The 26,251-nt window shown below is 33.3% G+C and overlaps 1 protein-coding gene across 1 annotated transcript in view; it reads left to right on the forward strand.

Moving 5' to 3' along the window:
• Positions 1 to 26,251, forward strand: part of LOC149422150 (allatotropins-like) — a 208,432-nt gene that overhangs the window by 153,437 nt on the left and 28,744 nt on the right. The gene's annotated exons all lie outside the window — the stretch shown is intronic.

Here is a 26,251-nt window from a genome sequence, read left to right on the forward strand (position 1 = left end):
ACCAGATGCGACAATTTTGCTTGTTGACGAAGCCACCGAGGTGGAAATGGGCCTCATCAATCAAAATGATTTGCATTTGATTCACTCAAGTGAATTTTAATAATTTCAATGCATTACACAGGTCTGCAACGTTTTTTTTTTCTTTGAAATAAGAGGTAATTCCCATGTATTTTTGGTTGCTGAATTCGGGAAAATTATCAAAAAAATGCCATCACGTAAGGTTTTTCCGCAAAACGCAAAATACTGTGGGATTGCCTATCTTAAGTCGCAAAACGGGGTTTATTGCCGAAATATATATATTTTTATTATTTACAACTTATTATAAGATAATATTAAGTTTTATAGACTGAAAAAAAAACATTTAGTAACTCATGACGATAAAATTAGTCAGCTTTGAATCATATATATTGGGAGAGAGCCTCGAAACCACAGCGATGACTGCTACTTTTGTTCGTGCAATGTGCAAGGGTATAATACCAAAAATAAAAAACAAATTTGTTACCCAAACATGGATTCAGCACTCCGCCCAGTCCCTCACGGACCTGGCATTCCTACACCACAAAAACCCCAAAGCCTGGACGATTTGCCATCATCAGAAAGTGAATCAGAAGAAAGTTCTAGTGACGAGTTTCAAGTAGGCGACTCCAGTGGACCTCAACAATTTTCTCAAGCTGAATTAAATGACCTGATCCGAGATTTAAAATCTTGGTGCAGTTAGTGAAGAGCAAGGTGAGAGGTTTCACCAAGATATCAAGGAAATGGAGAGAAGGTATCGAGGTCGATGGGATACAAATATGATGGGCGACTACTGCTGGATGCTGAATAGGGAAAATATAACGTCCCACAAACGAAAAAGCACAAAACGAATCTTCCAAACTAAAAAAAGCATATTTTATAAAGATTAACAATTGCATATGATGTAAATAAAATATATTATGACTTAAAATTAATAAAATTTGAATAATTCTATGATTTTTTTCTTTTGAACATTCCCTACAGAAGTAGTGTAAGGCGGGTTTTGCCTATATTTTAATTTCCACTTTGCGGAAAATCCTTACGTGATGGGTCAAAATGGATGGCATTCTCGAATTCAGCATTCCGAAATACATATAATTCAACCATTACCATTTAAAAAAAAAATCAAAAATGTCAATTTGCAGACCTGTGTTATTGAAGCGTGTATCTTTCCATTTTTATTAATGGCGTAGTTTCTACTTGTTAAATGTCAAAAACTGACAGCTTCAAAAGTAACATCTACCGAAATAGCGGGCTATTCAAAATAACACTTCTTATTGGAAAACCCTGTATTATCAATCCAGTTATTACAGTACAAAAAATATTTTTTTCAATTATATTTTAATACCAACCTACCCACCCCTCAATCTAACTATCTGCGAAAACATTGGTCTTAGATATTCGCCAGTTATTTACTAAAACAAGCTTGCTACAGATGGAAAAATAGCCTCCTGGTTTCTCCACAACATCAAACACACAGCCGCTTTTTATCAAACATGGGATGCGTGCTCCCTAAAACTAGTACCACATTCGCTCAACGACAATTCTGGTTCATCGCTTCTAAAATATTCCATGCCTTAAACACTAATAAAAAGTCAATTAATTTTATATGTAGATATTATATTATTGCTATATTTTTGTTTTACCATAACTATTTCCCTAGCTGTTATGTTTTACTATTGTTTTTCTTACATAAATCATGTTCGAGTACCATAATATGGACATGAGCCTTGTATGGTAGTTGAGAAAATCACCAAAATTGAAATATTTTTAAATTTATAAAATAAAAAATTTAAGGTTGGAAAATTTTTTCCAAATGTTTTCTAAAAGTCCGCAGTAATTTGGCGATAGCATAAAAATATTTTGTTCAAAGATTTTATTCCATTTATTGTTGTCATCTCTCGTTTATTATCCGCAAATCACATTTATTTTTTTCCATATCATTTTATTCCACCAATTCTCTCAGTTTTTGTTTTTTACTCGTTTTCACTCCTAAACTCTATTTTTCCGCCAACAATTCACCTGTCAAAAAGGATTCTTTACTTTTGTTTAATGCGCATTAAAAAGGAAACATATTTTAATACGAAAGAAAATACTGCAAGAAAAAGTTTGTCATTTTCTTTATGAGTGACAAAAGGAGGTCAAAATTTAAAAACACCGAAGTCAGCATCACATAGGAATACAAAATGGAAATAAACGTTTGTTTTTTTTATTTTAAATTGTTTATTTACCTTCCATAAAAAGTTGAAATCTTTTTATAGAATTATACGAAACAACCACCGTCGACGTTGGTGTAAATATTGAATTCCCCTTCATTCCCCTTTGATATTTTGACCTTTGGGCATGTAGTGACAAAGGTGACTTATTAGACAGCATCTTGAAAAAAAATTCAAACTGAGATTCGATCAACAAACGCTTACCTTTTTCGCATCCTATTTGAAATCCAGAAACCAATATGTGTTGACAAATGGATACGAATCCAAACAACTTTCAGCGTAATCAGGTATCCTCCAGAGAACAAATCTTTGTCTTCTGTTGTTCCTCATACCTAAATACGACATCCAGGTCTGTGAAGTATGGCTCGTCTCTTCTATTTGCGGATGACTTTTTCATTGAAATAATCTCTTACCAAGACTGCTTACAGATGCATACAATCTGACCTTGATGCTTTAGCAAAATGATCCGAGAAAAAGAAGTTAAAATTTCATTATTAAAATATGCGGTGAAATTACCTGCAAATAATTACATTAAAACGTTGGGCTTATAGGTCACACATCCAACCTGTCAAAAACACTAATTTCAGAATGCTGTAACATTTGAATTTCATTTCGAAAGCAAAATTATTCGTATATTTATTTCTATTGTTATGGTAGCTTTGAACTATCCAGTTTAATGCAGAACACATAAAAATATTCTAATGACTTCCAGGCTTATACAACTTGAGTTCTATGATTACAAAAAGGTTCCGGCGCGGGGGTTTCAAAACGACTAACCTTTGAATCCTTAGCATTTAGGGAAAGTTAATTTTATCCTGAAAACGCTTCCGGAACGGATATCCTGCGGATAAAGAAAAAGAGACAGATCGTAGCGATATGAATGCGGGCAAGAAAACGGGTTTTTCATGCAATTGCTTCACCTACGCTGGAACCCGAAAAAGTGAACAATTTATCACGAATAACAGTTAAGCCCTTCTTCCACAGGAACATACGCATGTATCTGATGCTGATATTGTGTATTCTCATCGCAAACAACTCGTCGCGCATAGGCCGTATACGTCCCGCGTCGCTACCACCTCTCGAAACGTGAAAAGTACCTTTTGTAACCTCCCTCACAACTGCTGTAGCTGGAATTTTTTGTTTACTGTTTTGTTACCGAGCATTGAACCAAATCGCACGCATTGTTACAAAATGACCGACACAGATGTCTTTTAAACTACTATTTATGCTAAATATCTTATTTATTAATTGCTCCGTCATGTTTCGATAAAGTGAATGTTAACGACTTTTACGGAAGACCGTTTACGAAATGTTGGCAACGTGAGTCTGTATTCGATCAGATGTATGGTGGTAGTCGCCAAGATATTTGAATCGTCGAGTATCGGATACATTTGTATCCTTGTGGAAGAAGGGTGTTTTTGGTTTAGATTAATGCAAGTTTTATTGCGAGTGTGATAACACTCGGTATTACGTCCCCTCCTCCATAATGTTCCATCTTCTCCCTTCCTCTCCGGTGGTGCCCAAACTTTTTGGTCCAATTTTTTTAATATGATTCCACCGCTAAGAGCTCAGTTGATACCTTCTATTTCTGTTACAAAAGCGTCGTTTATCAGAAATGGCACACATTTTTTTAGTAGAGCATCAGTGGTATGCCTTTGAGTAGGAAATGATTGCCATACGGATAAACACCATTCAAAGCAGTAGGCACTTGTTTACAATACGTATTATGTACGAGCTGGTTTCGTTCTGCGATTTGCTAATGATTTTTCCCGCGCTCGAGTTAAATATCCCTTATTTTTTCAAAAAGTTCCATTAAATGGACGACTTCTCAAAATCACCAATCAGTAAGGTTAACATTATTTGGATTCAACGTAAATATCCAGTTTCGAAAAATTTACTCTAATTACGTTGATTGTAATTGAACACGATTGTTCTGGATAGGAAATTACTTTTACATAGGTGGTGTAAAGTGTAAATGGATATTTCAATTTTTCTATAGTCAAAAAAATTAAACAAATTTATGCTTTCCGTTTCTGGATTCTGTTTTCAGGCGAGTTTCCAAGCTTTAATTTGTAATGCTTTTTTTATTTCCGCTTTGAGGCTTTTACATGAATACATTGTTATAGGTACGTTGTTTAGGAGTACAATAGTGTTTAGTGCATATCATAAAAAACAATATGAACAATGTAAGCAGGTACAATACAAGTCATCACAGAGAGTTCTGTTGTACAAAGAAGTTCACTAATTGTAAATAATAACAATAGTACAAAATAAATACTTAAGTTACTATGAAAGTAGTTACAGAGCAATGTGCAGTAACTTTGTTTATATTAATAAAAATAAACACGAACAGTTTGTTCTTAAGCATATTTGTATTCAGCAAACCTTTATTACGCCAGATTGGGTGTTTTACAGTACATAAGTAAATTAATACAGCGGTAAAAGGTGCACATGAAGATGTGTGAAAGATATTAAGAAATATAGAAAATATATAAATATATATTTAATTACCAGTTCGTCTAGACATAGGAGATTTAAATATTTAAAAATTTAAATTGTTTTTGTATTGGCCTGGCTTTCAAATATCTGAAAGCATATCTTGTTAAGTTTGTTTTTTATTTTTATTTATTTATTTTTTTTTTCTTAGGTTTGTCAATAGTGATTCATATCAAAGCTCTCGAAATACAATTACATTAATTAAACTTGGTTGATACTATCGCTAATTACAGACAAACACAACACTGTAAGTAAAGAATAATGTACATGTATGCACCTACATACATACATGTATACACACATACATAAACTTACATATACATTTCATAACAGCAACAGTAATTATTTTTTAGATCAACACGATATGTAGCTTTAATTATTCCAATAATCTTTATAACTAACGTAACATTGTTTCTTCACACAAATATCTAAGTCAAAACTATTTGTATCTGCTCTAAATAATATTTTAGTTTATAGGTTTTAAAATAGTTAATAGAATATTCAAATTTCATAAATTATTTGACATTTATAAGCGTATTATATTTTATTTTATTTACTTTATGCCCGTAGGAATTTTACATTGGTATAAGTGGTAAAAATTTGACATGATGAATAATTTAGAACAAATAGAAGGAACAATAAAAATAAGATAACAATAAACAAAACAAATATATATACATCATAGACTAAATATACATGAAATAATAATACAAAAAACATTTTTTATTGGAAAGGTTAACAACGAGACAACCGAGGTTCAAAAATAAGGTTGGATTGGGTTTATAAAAACAGTTTATTTTTAAGCAAGATCTGCTGTGTAATTATTATTACGCGTGACAGCTGTTTCGTCCTCTGAAGACATTATCAAACTGGCGAAACAGCTGTCACGCGTAATAATAATTACACAGCATAACTTGTTTAAAAATAAACTATTTTTATAAACCCAATAACAATATTATTGGATTGGGTTTTTAACATGATCCATCAAACTCACCAAGTCAACATTAAACATATCAGATAGGTTAACAAAGAGATAACCAAAGGTTCAAGAATAGGGTTGGAATGGGTTTTTAATATGATCCACCAACTCACCAAGTCAACATTAAACATATCAGATAGGTTAACCAAGAGTCAACCAAAGGTTCAAGAATAGTGTTGGAATGGGTTTTTAATATGATCCACCAAACTCACCAAGTCAACATTAAACATATCAGATAGGTTTACAAAGAGACAACCAAAGGTTCAAGAATAGTGTTGAAATGGGTTTTTAATATGATCCACCAAACTCACCAAGTCAACATTAAACATATCAGATAGGTTTACAAAGAGACAACCAAAAGTTCAAGAATAGTGTTGGAATGGGTTTTTAATATGATCCACCAACTCACCAAGTCAACATTAAACATATCAGATAGGTTAACCAAGAGTCAACCAAAGGTTCAAGAATTGTGTTGGAATGGGTTTTTAATATGATCCACCAAACTCACTCAACATTAAACATATCAATATCTCCTTAGTATCGATTTCCCATAGTGTGAAATCTCTGTAACTGAAAATTAGCAATGTAGTTGCGCTTCTGCACAGTGCGGTGGAATAGAGTATTGTGTCTTGTTTTTCTTGTGAGTATGCTAAAGTTTATAAGTTTCAGGAGTTCGGAACAGTTTAATTTAGAGTTTAATATTTTAAATAAGAAAGTTAAGTAATTTATTTTGCGTCTATCTTCTAATGTATGAATTTTTAGAGTATTGCAGTACATCCTCAAAATATTCTCTGACGAAGAATTAAGTACATTGTAAACATATTGCATTTTGAATTCATGACTTTTTCGATTTATAATTTAAAAAATTGCATAATTTATTATTTATGCGTGTGCTCAGATGACATAGCAGGTAAAAAAATATATACGAGTATATTTCCACAGTATTTTTTTCTGCAACCACATTTTGAATCTAAAAAAATTCGTAGACGTCGCGTCGAGGGGTAAGGCTCTCAACTAGCAAGCCGAAGGTCGCGGGCTCAAATCCCGACGTGCGAAAGTAATTTTTATTTGATTAATTTTATAATTAATCAAATTTTACAATTTATTAATAAAAACATATAAATATTATACTTGCGGCACGTACCAGTTTGGACGATACTCTCAATATCGCCTTGGTGTAAGACCACCATTCAGAATTGAAACTAAAAAAATAATTTTTCATTATGTTATTATTATTATTAAATTCGATTTCAAAATAGTCACAACAACAAAAACTAAAATACTCGCAGAACTTAATGATCACATTATTAAATTTTTGTGAATATTTTTTTTTTTTTAATATTTCCTTTGAAAGTTTGTTTTCTTCAGGAAAATAAATTATTCAAAATAACAACAGCTGTCTTAAAAAAACTTAGACTTTCTTAGAATATTTGATTAAATTTATGTCTTTCTTAAGCAATTCCATAGGTTAGTAGTTTTTGCTAAACAACTTATTTATTTATGTTCATTTCAGTGAAATTCCAACAATATTGAATAAATTATATAGACATTTATTCCAAAAGCATATTCTCATGTTCTTGAACATAAAATTTGAACATTACCCGCTTGGGATTAATTTTGAAAAAAATGTGAACATGAACACATGCTAGACTTATTATTGTTTTAGGTACTTATTATTATTGAAAAATCGGTTAACTATTTTTTCCAGAGGATTTTTCGAACCACCGAAAAACCTCATGACGTTGCCATCTAAAGATATTTGTGTTTAATTATAAATATCTGCAGAAAAAGCTAAGCGTATTATTTCATGACAGTCTACCAGGGCTAGTTCATATTTAAATATTAGCTCTATACAGAAAGCCCTGATGAAAACAATACCTCAGGACCTATTGACTGGATCCCCAAAGTGCCAACTGGATTCAGTTGGAGGGTCTTTTAAAGGAAAGGAAAGAGAGGAAGTCTGAGAATGAAAAAGGTTTGAGGAATAGGAAGTAATGTGGAAATTACTAATTAACTACTTACACTTATATCACATCTATCAAACACACAATATAACTATTTTTACATTCTCACTGTAATGTAATTACTACAAGATGTAATACCTATAATATTATTAATTACTTATAAATAACTAAAATAATGTACTGTGCACTCCTCTTCCAAACACAAACTAACGCTTCTATCGAAGAGTTGTTTTCAAATCTCTTAATATGTAAAACCCAATGTAAATAATATTTTATATGTAATTACTAAATTTCTTTAATAAAAAAAAACAGTGTGGCTTGGAGTGACGGACGTATGAATCCTCCCTCGCACTGCTGTGCATGGCGAAGGTAGAGAAGTCCTTAAAAAGTCTGGTTCAACCCTCGCGATCCCACCCGCTACGTAGTAAGTAAGCAGACGATTGCGCCGTCAAGACCTATAAAAATCTTACCCTATAAACCCGGTCACTCTTGCTAAGTCACTAAACGTTGCGATCCACTTTGGTTGACCTACGGCAGTATACCTAAAAAATAGTTCCCGGGCGGTGGTTCGCATATACGCCCCCCAAATTAAGCTCCACTTCTTCGAAAACTTGTACAAAGTCATCCGATTGACTTGCGGACATTGAATTTGTGTACATATATAAAAAAAGATATCACGTTCTATAATCTGTCATATATTATACAAAATTTATGCCATTTTTCGAATATATTATATGAAACCTATTATCCTGACCCTCGCAAATTTGATCACATTTCCGAATATCGCGCTCGATTACGTTGGTCTCCCATTACAACATGAAGCCATAAATGTGACACACCGCAAAAAAGATTGGATCCTCTTTTTGTTAAAAAAAGTTTAAAAAATAGCATGATAGGTTTACAGCTTAACTAAAGTCTCAATTGGGGTGGCGATTAAAATATTCGGAAGCTTGCACTTGCATGGAAAAAAATTACTGATATGAAATACTGTTAAATTATTAAAAATCTGGTAAAATTATTCATGTTTTCTTGTTAGTAATGGGAATGCAGGCCTATAAATAATGTATTGAAATAGTTCCTAACAAAGTAAAAGTCAAAAGCGAAAGTTTTTTACACGTATTCAGACAAATACTGATTTTGATATAGACATACTGATATTGTCTTGATATCTGTTAGGAAAAAATCACGTGCTCTCGATATATTCTGAATGACTAATATTTTTTCTGTTCCTGCTAACAATATTTCTCGATTAGGCCGGCGTGAATTATAACGTTATACGTAAACATAAAAAGAGATATTACAAGCAAACTAGAGCACATCTAAATTTAGTCTGTTCGATGTATTTTAACCCCAGAAAATTCGATCACATGTACGAAGACCGCCCACAATTCTGGCTTCCCATAAAAAATACGATTGAAGGTGCATACACACCCCTCCTCTATAATCTAATCTCATCTGTTTAAAATATGATATAATACAAAAATATTTCTTTTTAACCCCGAACATAGAGATTTCTCTCGAAATACCTTTACGAGTACAAACAACTCGAGCAATCGCTACCCAAAACTGGGTAACACCGCAAATGACCATGAGCGATAGCTACCCTAATTTAGAGCAGATGAAGGTAGGTGATTTTTATGATTTAGAATTATCTAAAATTATAGGGTGAATGGTGAAATACGATTGGATTCATTGGCTTTAAGCCACATAAAGCAGTTTTATTATTATGTTTCTATATTAAAACTGTATCGCTCAAGGAGTTTTTTTTTAAATATGTATATATTTGAAATACATGTATGATACTATTTTTTATTTAAAAAACCCTTGGTTTCCTCACCTATCAAACGCCACTTAGAATGTTCTTTACTTCACAAAATACATCTTTTTTACGCCTAGTTAGATTTATACACAATCAAAGTTCGTGTGGTAAAGCCTTGCACCTGGTTTAAAACTGTTTTGACCAACAAACGCCCTGTTAATAAGTCAGGTTATTCTCTGTTCTGAAGTTAAGCGCTGCGTTATTTACACCGCGTTTATAAGTAATGCTTTTTGTGAATCGAGCCAAAATTTTATCGTAATTGAATCAAAACTTTAGTATAAATAGCTCATTCAATAAAAAGGCCCTTAAAAATCTCTGACTAACCTAATGGTATCCTATAATATACGCTGCATTTTGTTCAAAAGTTATATATTGATATATGTTTCCTATTTTTGTAAAAAGCCACGTAAGGATAGTAAAAACCAAAAAGGTGTTGGTAAGTAGGTCAACTTAGATAATGCTTTTAAAGGGCAAAATGGCTGTAACAGGTTAAAATAATAATGGTCTAGCAAAATTTTATAATTACTGTGTTTATCTGTAAAACAATATTTTGTTTTTATGGTAGTGTTGTGGTGATAATGATAAGGCGTTTTAATAAAAAAATCTTATAAAAAGTTTATACCCTTGCTTAGTTTTGATTAAAGAGGTCTAAACGACTTTTGCCACAATGGATACTTAAGAGCAAACCATTTCCACATCAAGGTATTACAAAGTACATTTTTCTGCTGGCGTATTAATTGCGTATGTCAACTGAAATGTCACCAATGGTAATCATATAATATCCTGTATACTGAGCTAATATTGAGAAAAAATTATAATGACAAATGCACAAACAGCTTTGACGTCAGTATGTTGTCTGCTGACGTGTTTTTTCCCTTTAAACGTTATTTTTAATTTATTTAATCTTAAATAATTAATCAGTATAGGTAGATCTGTCGAGCGACTTCACTGAAATACCTGTAGAACAGACTCAGCATGCCTACATTGCGTTTGTTCATGAGAGGTGTCAATTGGTCTGTTAACAACGAATTGTCATTCATACGGATCACAGTCCGCCCCCCTTGTACAAAATCAATTTTTTTTATCATTTTTTTGCTTAAGCTACAGAAATTTTTATTTTTTCTTTGATTTTTTTTACAGGAAAAAGTGCAAATTATCAATAACTAACTAACATTAAAAACACAAATTTTATTGGAAAAATATCTAAACATGGTGTAAAATTATATGAATATGCTCAAATTGTCAGACAGAAGAATTTTCACTGACTTGGTATTTCTATATAAAATTCTCAATCTTTTAGTTGATAGTCCGGTATTGCTAGAATTGATAAGCTTTCGGATTCCACACCGTAATACTAGAAGTCAGGATTTATTTCAGTGCAGAAACTCTGGGACTAACTACCAAATGTATTCCTCTTTGCCCAGAATAGTAATGGAGGGAAACAATTATACTAAGTCAGTAGACATCTACAATTTATATTTAAACAAATATAAAATGTTGTTAATGAAGCAATTCAGTTATGTACAATAAATAATGTATATTTCTTAATATTCTCGTATGAATTTTTCGCCCCGAAAAAGGGCGTTAATAAATAAATAAATAAACATTTCAGAAAAAAGTATGGGATTGTCAGTATTCATTGCTTTATTTGGCTAGCAATGCAGAATGTGTTAGTTTTGTACATATTTGTAAATCGAACGATTCCGAATTCGTTTTATTTATCTGTTATTTTGCGCCAACCGATGTTTTCACGTCGGCTATGGTATCACCTACAGTGTGGTTGCGAAATAAATGCACAGTAAAACGTTCCGCATAATTGATTTCTCACGTATGTCCGTCAGAAAGCATCCACCGATTGATCATCATCATCCACAGACTGGTGCCTACACTTATTCCTGAAACTATGGTTGACATACGCAATACTTGGGGGAGGTGGGGGGGGGTAACGAGAATTGATTAAAATAAACCTGAAAGATGAATTTTAAAGGCCTATCAGGGCAAATCTGACCGTAGGTCCGTCCAGTACACCGGGGCCGCGCGTCGCATATATTTGAACACACCTTCTCCACTTACGCCGTTAAGATTCTGAATGAATATTAGAGTATTATGTAGTCTGAAGCTGGAACTGGTAACGGTCAAAAAATAAAATAAGTGGATAAAGTTTTAAATTGTTTCAACATATCAAATTTAACCTTGAATTGTCATTATCATTTTTTTTCTTGTTTCCCAAGAAAATGTGGTTGGTAATTTGAAAAAAAAGCTATCGGATTATTTTAATTGTGATGGGGTGTTACTTGAACGTTAAAAATATACTTTGTATCCCAGCTTGTACCTTTTATATAACCTATTAAGTATTTTTAGCCAATCTATTTTAAAATAGTGGAATGGAATTTCACTTTTTAAAATTTCGTGGGTGGAATCTACATTACTTGCACCATTATATAGACGTATGACGTATTTACGAACAAACGTACAACACTGTAATTGTGAACATACAACCAACACATTGTAATGGTATGTATCCATGGGCCGGAACGAGAGTTGAGCCACGAATTACGAGAAAGGCACGAAGCAACTGCAAGCGGTGTTTATAGCCATTTGGGGTTGTTTCGTTCCTTACCCATGAGTTTAGGTTCAGCTCGGCAGTTCGGTACGGGTATGTATACGTAGCATAAGAAGTGCCTTTATTCCGGGCTAGCCTCGCAAACATGGGTGCGGTTTGTCAACGAAATTTTCGTGGCAAATAGAATGATTTGTTGCAATCTATTTCACATCCCTTTCATATTAATCCATCTAATTGAAAACTTTAATTATACGCGGGCCACGAATACAGGTCAAAGTGACTGTTGCTTTGAACTGGTGATGCTTACACGTTAATTTTAATTACTGGCCTGTCATTGTTACAATCAGATGAGTATATTAATTTTTATAAATATGTCGTGTGCGTGCAACGGTACTCAAAGCGATTAATAAAAATAACGTTGCATTTTTATTACATACTAGCTGCCGTGGACGTGTGGCGGGTAAAGTTTTGAAGTTTTGTTATTCTATTCTGCCTGAAAACTGGCTATATTTTTAAGGTGGAAATAATATTAACGATAAATTAAAGATAATTTCTTTCACTTGGTCATATTATGTGTTCCTCGAACGTCCCCAACTTCATATAACATTCACTTCCAAATCATACGTTTTCCTTCTTCCTAGTTTTACCACACATAAGTATTTGATTAATTTGATCGTGCCATATCTCGATCGGCGTCATCGACTTTTTCTATCGTTTACTTCTGTGTAGCAACATTACTGTTAAAAACTACACTATCTCGAATTTAATTCCCATGTAGAGACAATGCGTCTTCCTCGGGCGTCCCCGATACCTTCTACCATTCAAACCATTTGATCACCAATACTCTCCAAAAAGTTGTTCAGCCGAGTAACAAATCGTTTGACTCGACCGAGCACTCCCAAGTTGTAATTCGGCCTTTAGGATGAGTTGTTTCACAGAATTTGAACAGTTCATAAAATTTATTAGATAAACTTCAAGTTATATATTTTTTTAAAACAGGTTTGTGAAACAATTCACCCATAATAATAAAATATCAGAACTTGATTACAACTTGAAAATGAACCTTAAAACTTAATGAATTGTTCAAATTCTAATGAAGGTAGTGTACGATATCTTTTGATTTGTACACATTAACATAGGAGCGTAAAAGGTATTTTGATTTAAAGCATTTGAAGCGCGCAATAATAGAAACGTTTTTTTATCATTATTTTTTGTTAAATTTACTCCTTTCGAGATATTTTGTAACATTTCATAAAACAATAATAAACATTTTATACTTGGTAATGCTGAAATTCCGACGTGTCTGTTTTTGAAAAATTAGTTGAATTTTTATATGTCGAGGTATATTTTCCACCGAATTTTCAATTTTTATAATATGACTTGCGATCTTTAGGAATAAGAAACTAAATAATCTACTCTTCACTCTTCAGTCACAAAACTCGTTAAATTCTGTAACTATTTTTCAACACCAGAATAGCCAATTATATGAAGATCTCCTCGTTATAAAACAGAATTTTAGCGCGATGTAATTTTCGCCTTACTGATCTTGTTTCTAGCAGAAGTGCCCACAAGGGATTCCTGAGATTATGCTACCAAAGTTTTTCCTTTATTAATTTATTATTTGTATTTTATCTAGTCTGATGATTTTTTGTTTTATTTGTTTCTTATTCATACACAAGTAGTTTTAGTAGTATTCTCAATGATTTTCGACTACCAAATCATTGGGAATAATATATTAGAAACATGTTATTTTTTTGTAATATTTTAAAATTTAAACTTTGTACTTTCAGAACTGGATCTGCATTGATTTAAATTTTTTTTACAGTAACTCCACACAGAAAAAAGAAAAAAAAACACCCGGGGAAGCTGTGTGGAGGGTCTTTTTAGGAAAAAGAAAATTAGGAAGTTATGGGAATGGGTAGGTAGCAATCTGGTGGTCAATGTGTCTAGGAGTGACGTACGTATGAATCCATCTCTCCCGCTGCGGAGCGAGAGAGATCTAGACCGTGAACCCGGGCACCCCTGATAAGACACCAAACGTAGTGAACTATTTGGGGTGACCTATAGCAGGGATGATGGTTATCGAATAAATGGTTCCCGGGGCTGCGTTTAAAAATTTTCGCAGACTTCGTAATTTTTCAAATTGTTTCATACTTTCAGCTTCACAAATCCGAAAATATTATAAAATCCCGTTATTTTTCACGGGTCTGCGCTAGTATTATAATATAAACCTAAAAGTGTACAGTCAACTAAACAAAATAATTTTAACCAATATTAACACCTCAACGTGTTGTGGAAAAAATTAAACAATGAAAATAAAAGTTGTAATAAGGGGTATAAAATAAAGCAGTATAAAATTACATGTTTGAAAAAAAAGTCGAAATAAAAAAATATATTTACAATTTTTCTATTTCAACGCATTTAAGGCATTATTTATAATACTTCCTTCCCTCTCTATGAATATCCTATTCTGAAAACTATAAACATCGTCGGTTATACTGAAATGAAAGTATGAAACGATTTGATCAAGAGTTTAAAATCAAATATTATTTACTAATAACGCTTGAAAAACTTTGATGCTCGGCAGTCTCTACACTATATACGATCACCCTTCTTAATAAACTTGTTTTAAATTGTAAATATATATACAACAATTTACCCCACTTTTACGGCTATTTATCGGTGAGGCCCTATGTTTATTTATACCCTTCAAAATGGAGGCAAACTTGCAAAAAAGGGCACCTTGCGCTTCTGTCAGAGGTCGCGTCTCCCTTACCTGTAGTCCTCGGCGCCGAAAACTCCTTTAATTAGGAAAATAAGTCGATAATTGGAATATACATGGTGTCGGGAAACCAGTGGTACAAGTGGGGAAATCAAAATGAATTTAATAACTTTTTCAATGAAATAAATAAAAACACTTTGTTTTTACCACGATAATCTTTATTTTTTTTAAATCGACATGTTTCGAGAACAATGTTTTCTTGATCAAGACATAAATTGTATTAAAAATAATTATCAAGTGTACAAAAAGGGCGTGGGTAGAAATGAAAGTAAAGGGGGGGGGGAGGTGGAAAGAGGAGGAGCTTAGAAGATCAAAGACAAAAAAAATACAAAGGAAATATGTAATTAAAAGGATTATTCACAAAATTAATTTGATTATTAATAAAAAAATTTGAAGAAATAACTTTTTCGATTCGATTTCGAACGCATTGAAGCGCATACCCGGTTTTAAAAGGTCTATGGGTGATTTCAGGGTAGAGACGAATGAAAGATGTGTGTGGTATCACAGAGTCTTTATTGAGTGGTCAGTGTTGTAGTGGTTAGTTGCTAATGATGAATCCCTCCGGACCGATGCTCGTCGCTGTAGTAGAGATGAACTGTGGCGAATTCTCCAGGCCGATTGCTCGACACCGCGGCGATGGAGATAATCGATGGCAAATTCGCCAGGCCGTTGCTCGATACCGTAGAATTGGAGAGTAATGGTGGTGGAGTGTGATCACTGCGATATAATCGGTGGCTCGACGCACTGCGGGCGGAGACCAGAATGAGTGGTGATGTTCAATCACTGGAGGTGAAGACCGTGAATCTTCCTGATGCTCCAGTGAGATAAAAGAGCCGAGGATACTGTAGACATCGACGGTAGATGTTACGGGCGTAGTGGGGGGGAGGGGATGATCGCAGCGCACGCGGAGGGCACGAGGGGTGCGGTGTGCCCACGGCCCTACGCGAAGTCGGTAAGTTGTTGTAGCGTGAGTAGCCCGGCGCTTATGTAGGAACACACGCGTCTACTAGAGCCGGGAATACTAAAAATCTCTTCCTACAACCAATTCTAAACTCATGATGAAAGAGAAAGGGGCCTTTTTGGCCCGGAGCTCTGTATGCCATTATTTCGAAAAGTCAAAAAGGGAATGCTCCAGAAGTCGTAACTAGACTGGCCATAATTCGTTTCACGTCCCGAAACTTCCAGATGTAAACTGCGCTGCCCATAATGCTCTTTTCGAAAAAAGCAGTTTTTGGGATCTTTATGTGAAGGAGATTCACCAATTTCCACTTGGAACACTAATTTCCGTACACCATGTACAAGGACAACTTATTTTTTTTTATCTTACTTTGACAGTGAACTTCCATGAATGAAAGGTGAAACTAGGGAAGTATTAACAAAAAACCATCTGGAAGTTTTACAGTAGTTTATTTTGTGCTATGATATCCTTCCGGGAAAATATGATTTTGAATTAAACCCTTCTTTGCCTTGGGTAGTCTTAGGTTTTCTAGGCACGCGCTGTATTTCGTTTTTAATCAATTAGGGTGTATTTTTATTACATTAAAAATAATGTTTTCACATGGTTTAAAAATAATATTCTTCCAGCAAGTTCAATAAGATTATCTTTTGAGTGGATCTACCAAATTATTATTATCAAAAGGGAAGCTTGTTTTCCAATTTTGAACGAATTACTTACTTCCTCTGATATGCGATATTCAGATCGTGAAGAGCGTTATGTTTATTAATTATTACAATCCTTCTCTCTCAGGATTATCCTAAAGAAGAAAAAAAATAACGCCAAAGTATCATCTGTTGGTACATTTGTTATTTCTGTCGAAATATGTAATTTAGCAATTCCGGTAGCCTAACAGTTTATTCAATCGAAACTGGTTCGATTTTGAATCAGAAGTTATCGAGTTTGATTCCCGCGCTAGACGTTGTGGGGCTGATTGTTAATTACGCAGATGTAGAGGAATATACAAGCAAAAAATATGTTTATCTTAGTCTGTCTTATATCACCACAAACAATTGGATTAGACATAAAAATCGCTTGGCAAGTGGGAGTCTATAAACGGTCGATTTCATAGCAAAAGTGTTTTTTTTTAAATAATTTTATTAGAAAGAAAAAAGTTAATCAACGGAAACTGTCAGAAATAATCTTGGCCATAAAATAGTACTTTTTTAAATGTGTTTCTTATTTGCGTTCATAATTTTCTAATTAAAAATAAATTATTTAGTATTTCACGCTTTTATTTTGTATGACGTAATTAATAATTTTATTTAAATTCTACTCAAGCGACACCGTAAGAAAAAGTTTATCCAGCTAAAAAAATAATGTTGTTATAATTTACGCCCATATCATTTACCTTGATTATTTTTACGGTGATAGAAGGTACATAAATACTAACAATAAAAACATTTTCAAGTCCTGTGTGTTTCGAGTTTTTAATAAAATTATTTTTTTAAATTGTTCTCAAAAGCCGGTCTATTTGTAAAAAAGTAATTATTTTTAGACCCTACGATTTTCAGCGGGACACTAATAAATTAAGGGCCGTGGAGGGAAAATGATATATTACCCACAAAACCTTATTATTATAAATCACATAAATTATTAATTCCACCTACGCGACTAACGTACCTTTAAATTGTATAAAACAAAAAGTCACGGAAGCTGGTAAAGGGTGCTTAACCTTTCTAACTAACATAAATGTGAAATTGATTAACTACGGTTAGTAAGGTTTAATTTTAAGTTGATTAACTAACGTTAGTAAGGTTTAATATATGTATGATTAACTACGGTTAGTAAGGTTTAATTTAAAGCTGATTAACTACCGTTAGTAAGGTTTAATTTAAAGTTGATTAACCACGGTTAGTAAGATATAATTTAAAGTTGATTATCTGCGGTTAGGAAGGTTTGATTTAAAGTGGATTAACTACTGTTAGTAAGGTTAAGTTTCAAGTAGATTAACTACGGTTAGTAAGGTTAAGTTTCAAGTAGATTAACTACGGTTAGTAAGGTTAAGTTTCAAGTAGATTAACTACGGTTAGTAAGGTTTAATCTTTTAGAAGTATATTTAAAGTTGATTGATTTGGGTTCTCAAAATTAACCTTCTATATTCTTAAATCTTTTGGATCGTATTATACTAAAATCACGGGATATTACAAAATGTTGAGATTTGGAATCAAACTGAATTTATTATTTGATTTACATAATTAAATCTTGTATGAATGTGTGTTATCAGTGGGTACATATGTAAAAAGTAGGTACATATCAGTATAATGCCTTCAGAAAGCAAAACAGCCGTCACGATAATGTCACAGCAGAATAAGTTGACAAACTAAATTTTTTTTTTGTAAATTGAATAATGATATTATTGAAAATGTAAAAGAAAAATTATAAAAAACTCTTTCCTTACATTTACACCACACAGGAAACCTTGGGGAAAATAATTACCCACAGGGCCTATGTCATCTTTGGGGATGCTGTGTGGTGGGTATTTTTAAGGAGAGTAAGTTCTGGAAAATAAAAAAATTATGATGAGATGGGTAGGAATCTAGGCTAGAATCAGTGTGTACAGGAGTGATGTATAAATATATCCCTCCCATTGCGGCGCAAGGCGATGGGTCGAGAGCCCAGTTGGAGAAGTCAAAGGGTCTCCCTAAACCAGCTTCTCCCAATCATATATGCCAAGGCTGCCCAACCCCGGGCCCGCGGGCCACAATGTGGCCCGCGAACGAATTATAAGTGGCCCGCGTGAACCATTTTCAAAAAACCCGCCAATTTGAAAAAGTGTCGCGGGCTCGCGGTAAAACAAACAATGCAGCTTGCGCGCGGTCACCAGTGTTGCCAACGAAGGCGATTTATCGCTATTTAGGCTACTCAGAACGAGAATCAGCGACGAAAAAATCTAACAACAAAAATACACCGGTAAATTTTTGATATAATATTTTTTGCGTCCGAAATGGAATCTTGTAGCCACCCCCCCCCCCCCCATGGAATTCGAAAAATTGTTGTGGGGAATCACATATGATGTTTTTGAGCGCGGAATTTTTTCTCAGCGAAGTTCCGTAACAACCCCCCCCCCCCCCCAATATTTTGTCGGGAGCACTCTTATTGAAATTCTCTAACAACCCCCCCCCCCCCCATGGAAACAGGAACCGTCAGGTACTCAGTGGCCCGCCAGTGATTCAAAATCGTCAATTTGGCCCAACTGTTAAAAAGGTTGGGCAGCCTTGATATATGCTATAGGTCGGAAAAGTGAAAGACTTCATATAAAACTACGACGTATAGTGACTACACCAACGCTAAAACGGCGCGCAAGATTATAATAACTAAAACAGCAAGACTATTATAGAAAGAAAGGTTTTCCGGTATGTTTTTACAACATTCTTTGAATTCGTAATGGACTTAATGAATCAGATAGCTCTAGCAAGAAACTTCTGGGAGTAACTTTACTGCATGGCGCAATATATCTGGAGCACATGATGCTTTTATTCGCTGCTCGCTATTCCTACGTGATCCCGAATGGATGTGACCAGGAATCTTGTTCTTCTTGGAAACACGCCTGTGATTAAAAAAGTTGGAAAGTATGATTTAAAACAGCAATACCGCTAATCTAATATAAACTACAGTCAGATAAAAATATTATTGAACAATGCAGAAAATATCCACTTTCCAACATCAAAATATTTTCTCAAACTAAACGGAAAAAATAACCACATTAAAAAACATAATTGTTGAGATTGGTTTTGAAGAAAACAATAAATTTTTTTTCCAAAAATATGGAAAAAATAATTTACAAGACAATTTTTTTAATTCTGAATTTGAAATATGTATAATAATTAGGTCTCGATTGTCGAGTGGTTAAAAACGTTGTCCCGGTAAGACAAAAATCTTGTTATGTTTCACGTTTCGTTTAGATTTATTAGTATTATCTTCTTCTTCAAGAACATTATTTATTTAGACTAGAAACAAAAAAATTTGGAACGCATATATAGGACTGCCTGAAGGCCAACGTTCTCTATGTTATTCTCGCAATTTCTCTTATGTGGAAACCTTGGCTGCTAGCTCACCTCGCTTCGGAACTGCAAGAGCGAACATATATACTATAGACAACTCTTAGATAACTTTATATTCTCTGTGAGCCAGTAACACTAGAGCCATCTGTGCTTATTAGCTAGAACTATAACAATTACTTTATTGAAATTTCAGAATGGTAATTACTCCCAGAGCCGCTCTGGTTAAATACCACTATTCATAATAGAAACGTCATTTGAAAACCTTATTCTTCCCCAACCCCTTCCCTTCTCTACTTCATTTAACCTCATAACGTACCCCACCACATGGGAACGCCATAGTCCTATTCGTTTCGGATAGTCAAGAGCAGTTTTTTTTAATTTTTTTTTTCTACAGAAATATATAAATTCAGTAGGAATTGGACAGCCTAGGGTCGATGTGATCGATTGGGCGGTACTCTGCTGAACGATAGGTGTCGACGTGTAAGAAGAATTTTTTGGAAAAAAAAGCAATGAACATTAAAAAAACGTCTAAAAAGTCACGGGAGACTAAAATTTAAATAGCATTTTTTGCTTCAAATAATTTCAGGAATCACTGGTTAAAGTTAATCATGAACGTCCTTAACACCCTGTATAGGTTCAATTAGCACATGTCAAAAGGATTTTACAAATTACATTAACCTATACTGTAACGTCAAAATTATCGTTACATACTTTCATGTTGTCATAATATTTCTAACAGTAACATTATCAAATTGAAATTACTTATATTACTCACACACATTCGGGTAAGTTCCCATTTCTTACATTTATAAATATCTAACTTACAATCACACATTAAAAAAAAATTATGGATCATTGAGATTTGTTGATAAATTTTTAATTATTACAACGATGTTTATAAGCTTCAAAAGTTAATCCAAAGAAAATAAATTTAAAATAAAAACGCTTTTTTGCGACTACAAAAAGTTCGACTTTCAATGATATGTTTGTATTATTTTCTGAAAGTTATTTATGATCGGCGATCATTTAAGCTGCCTGTATTTCTCACTCAGTAAAACAACAGAAAAACTATTTTAATTGGTTGAACTGTGCTTAACGCTTAAACTTTTGCAGTATTTAGTTCAAGTCGCACTACGAATAATTGCATTGTTAGCAAAAACATTGATGTTGTTTATTTGCTCTCGTAAGTTGCAAATACCAAGCTTATTACACCGGCTTAACAAATTATGATACGTTTTAGTAATACTAAAAAAAATAAATGATCCTCCATGCTAGCGATAAAATTATCATAAAAATAGCGATAAAATCACTTAATATTTCACATTCCACTATGATTGATGAGAAGATTTCTCCAATAAATCGAAAATACAGCATACACGGAGAAAATGAAGCTATAGTACACGGAGAAAATTCATCTGTTATACATGGAGAAAATGCAGCTATTGTACTTGGAGAAAATGCAGCTATTATACACGGAGAAAATGCAGCTGTTGTACACGGAGAAAATGAAGCTATAGTACACGGAGAAAATTCATCTGTTATACATGGAGAAAATGCAGCTATTGTACTTGGAGAAAATGCAGCTATTATACACGGAGAAAATGCAGCTGTTGTACACGGAGAAAATGCAGCTGTTGAACACGAAGAAAATGCAGCTGTTGTACAAGGAGAAATGCAGCTGTTGTACAAGGAGAAAATGCAGCTATTGTACACGGAGAAAATGCAGCTATTATACACGGAGAAAATGCAGCTGTTGTACCAGGAGAAAATGCAGCTGTTGAACACGAAGAAAATGTAGATGTTGTACAAGGAGAAAATGCAGCTATTGTATACGGAGAAAAATGAATATTGTAGAACGGGATTACAGGCCGTTTCCTGTTAAGTTTAGTATATTCCTAATATATTGGAACATGTGTTCATGCACCCTAATAATATATAATGACGGAATGCGAAAATATAATGATTTTTATTAATGTTCCGACATCGCAAAATTATTTTAGGCCGATAATAGTTGAACAGGAAACCTATCACTTCATTCGTTAAGAGCCTGCAGTCCCGTTTTTAACCGGATTTCGAATAATTTCAAGATACATTTTTATTAAATTATCAACATTTTACATCGGTTAATTTTTTTTCGGGTAACGTCAATACATATTTCTACCGACTCCAATGGTACAAATTCATAATTTTTGTTCGCTTATTACCGTATTATGAATGAACAATTTTAAATTTTCTTTTGAATCCTCGCTTTGTCGCTAGTAAGGACTGTTCAATGACATTTATGTTCTCTATCTACCAACGCGTGAAGCGATAATATAAGGGGATGTAATAATTCTTAACACGTAAATAATCTTCTCGGCTCTTTTTATGTCTGTATTCATTTTGATTATAAAGCTGCTCAAAGGTCTAAACGACCCTCTGGGAGTCATGTGTCCTTAATCCAATCTTCCAAATCGTTAGAGGTTAGGGTTTATCATCCCTTAAGAGAGAATTTACCACAAGAACCACACAATTTGTAATGCAAGTGAAAATAGTATTCAGTAGATATATATTTTTTAGAATGAAGAGTGTCGCATTACAAGCTTTTCTATTAACAGATAAAATGACCCGAGTTTTGTTTGTGCACGTCAACAATGCCATATTCACGAATAACAATGAACATGTCATTTTGGCGTCAATTCAAAAACGGCATATTATAAACCGTTTTAGAAAATTTATTCGTCAATATAAAAATAAAATTAAAATCTCTTCAGTTTCGTAATTCCATTGAGAATAAAAAAAACATTGAAAATATTCTTTTTTTAAAATGGTTGAAGGAATGAAATTATTGCCGATGATAAGGAAATGATCATAAATTCAAAGGAAAAAGGGGATTGCTACGACCGGGATTTGAGCTACGGGGCCACGGTTATCGCTGTAGCCTTCTACCGCGAATAGCGAGTTAGTAGGTAGGTATATATAACGTGTTTTTAATGTGCATTAAATTAAAAGGATTTTTAATGCTTTCATCCTACCCAGCATATAATCTATTCATCTAGAATGCAATCTCGCAAAATGTGCTCCGTTTTTTCTCTCTCTCTGAATTAAACATTTTAACTATTTACCCCGGAATATTACTGTTGAAAATCCTTTTTATTTAGATAATGAGTTTTCACTCTACCATTTTTTGCTATAATGTGCAAATATGATCTATATTTTTGTATAAAAAATTAATGTATTTTTTTTTGTCCCGTACGCGTTCCTGTACCATTCATCTTTTGTTCTTATTAGTGCCAGGAGTGTTTATACAATACAATAATATTATTTCCACCTTCAAAATGCACTCAGTTGCCAGGTATTTCACAACCTCAACATTTTACCATTTTACCCAAACCATTTTGTTTTAAATTGCCAGCAACCCAAGCGTTTATTGAAATAACATTATTATATACAAACAAGTAAGTAACCCGCCTCACTAGAAGATTTCTGTTCTGAGGCACTTGTACACTTGTACAATAGGGTGTATCGATTTTTAACTTTTTTTTTGTTTTCAAATTCCAAGTTGAGAAAAAGTTGCTACTAGGTACCACAACTTTCCACAAAAAGTTTTGGATTTAAAAAAAAATGTTTAGGTCTCCCGCACAAGGCCTAAAGTTTTAATTTTTTTCAAAAAATATCCAATTTTTTTTAAATTTAAAAAAAAAAAATCGTTACTTTTGTGTTTATTCCAAGTTAAAAAACAGTAATATTAGGGCATAAAAATAAGTAAAAAACGATTTTTTTCGAAAAAAAATTAAAACTTTAAGCCTTGTGCGGGAGACCTAAACATTTTTTTAAAAATCGAAAACTTTTTGTGGTAAGTTGTGGTACCTAGTAGCAACTTTTTCTCAACTTGGAATTTGAAAACAAAACAAAAGTTAAAAATCGATACACCCTATTGTACAATAAGACATTTGTAAGAGGTTTACTTCTTGAATTTATTGGCAAAAAACATTTATATTTGCACGCTAGATGGCGTTGGGTAAATTTACATACAAATTGTATCGGACATTTTTCATCATATATATACTAAATAAAGTGTCCCGGTGTGGATTTGTTTTTTATACAAATCTACAGTTTTATTGCAAGATTGATGAAATTATGCACACTTAACTTTCAAAATAAGTAAAAGGTCACTGCCATGTGCAAGTGCATGAGACTTCTAAAATACCAAAAAAAGAGTGCAATATTGCACATTTGGCGATCAAAATGAGATGAAAGTTACTGTCTACATTTGATTTTTAAAATCTCTGCGTAAAACCCGGGAAACGCCGATAACTTCAGCTAGTTTTATAATATATATTGGTTGGAACCGATTGACAAAAGGACACATAGGAAGTGAAAACCATTTTGGCTTAACAATATGTGTGCATAATTAATTATTAGCTTTGATGTCGTAATATTATATTTTGGTTGGTAACACATTTACACACTTTAAGAAATGTATTGTTTGGTGTTGATACCAAACTGAAGTGTTCTTTACACTTATGGAATTTTCTACCAATCACTTAAAGAGTGTTAATTTTCCAGTAGGTACTTGACATTGATACCAAGATCAAAGTGAAAAAACGAAGGGTTCGATTTTGGTTGTACAGTAGATTGGTTTAGGCACGATGCGATGGTTCTAAATGAGCAGGTGTGAAGAAAACTGATCAACAAAAGAGAATTCTCTAAATACATAAAGAAAGGGAAAAGGATATGTCTGGAGCATAATTTGCTACGGAGTATCGAAGGCTACAAAGCGACAAATACTACTTTTCCAAATTAGTTAAGGAAAGAGAGGCAAAAAATCGACAAAAAGGACAAATTGATGTTGGAAGGATGAGGAATAGGCGTACCTTATGTATAAGTAGCTTTTATAGTTTTAGTTTTACTCACAGACATAGGAATTAATAGACGAGAAGATAATGGCGAGGGGTAAAATCAACTGTTGAAGAACGAAGGGGGTTAAGCTGACTGTGATTCGTCAATAAATCAATCTGACAGTAAATAGGCATCTCGCATTATAATATCACCATTTAGTTCTTAAAAGTAAAATCTTCTTTTGAATGAATAGACATTTTTACATGGGAGCGCAAATTACTCGCCACGTTATGAACTAATTTGTGAAGTCCAAATTCGGCAAAGTAAATTTCTTCTGTTTGCAGAGTCGTAGTTAGTTTCAGAGTATTTAGTTAAGAAACTTTTACAAATGTTTCATAATTTACTTACCCCAGTAAACAACGATGAGCACACTTGAGAATCGCTACATTGTGATGTGATAGTATATGTTTCTAAAACTGATCCATATAATACGGTGTGAATAAGCTTAAAATAAAGTAAAATAATGCTTACTTATGGAATGTAATACGACAATTGGGTTTATTCTCTTTATCACATCTATTTTTACAAGTTTTCATATCACAAGTCAACATTTTGCCGTGTTATTTCGTAAAATGAACCGATGATGCCTCGACCATAGTTCGCACAAGAATGATGACGTCACTTTTTCAAATTTCACTTGAGGCCATACGCGAGCCCAGCCGGCTCCAATGGAACCGGTATGGGGAGTGGGGATAATACGCTTTTAATCACTTAGGGCAGGTCTACTAATATTCATATGTCTATGGTTTTACTGTAGTAATAATCAGTGGCGGCTCGTGACTTTTGGGTGTACTAGAGTGCTAATATTACAAAAATGGCATTATTGATGTTGTTGTAGCTTAAAATTTTTTTATTTTTTTTTTCGAAATTTAGATTATCTGGAAATCCGTGCGGCGCAAACTGAAATTTCCTGAAAATCTTCATAAAAAATCAAACTAAAAAAAAAATCGTTTTCAGCTTCAACAATATCAAGAATGTAATTTTTTGTAATATTGGAACTCTAGTACACCCAAAAGTCACGAGCCGCCACTGGTAATAATAATGAAACTTATATTCAAACAACTGTTAAAAACGCGTAAAAGCAAAAAACAGTTTCTAACAAGCCTTCGTTTTACAATGGAATTTACAAACTGTTTTATGTTTCATTTACAAATCATTCATCGTCCAAACACCATAACTATTTCTAGTCAATTTAAGGGTACCTACTCGACACACCAGGCTTAAGGAAATATTACAATGTCACCGTTCACAAACAAATTGTGAAGCAAACTCGCCAACTCCTTGCCTGTAAATGTATAAATTTACAATATTATTTAATTAATATCATTCCATAAAATATTAACATGGAAACATATTTATTTGGAACAGCTCCATTGAGGTGATTTTTTTTACCTAAAACGGCGCTGTACAAGTTATCCAAGTATTATAATTTTTATATGAACATTAAGAAGCCAATAAATTCAACTACATTTGCATTTTCGCAAACTTGACACAATATGACAAGAACTCGCCAGGGGACATATAAATTACATCGACTA

Source organism: Hesperophylax consimilis, chromosome 7, assembly GCF_061612785.1.
Source record: "Hesperophylax consimilis isolate HC1 chromosome 7, BYU_Hcon_1.0, whole genome shotgun sequence".
NCBI lineage: Eukaryota > Metazoa > Arthropoda > Insecta > Trichoptera > Limnephilidae > Hesperophylax > Hesperophylax consimilis.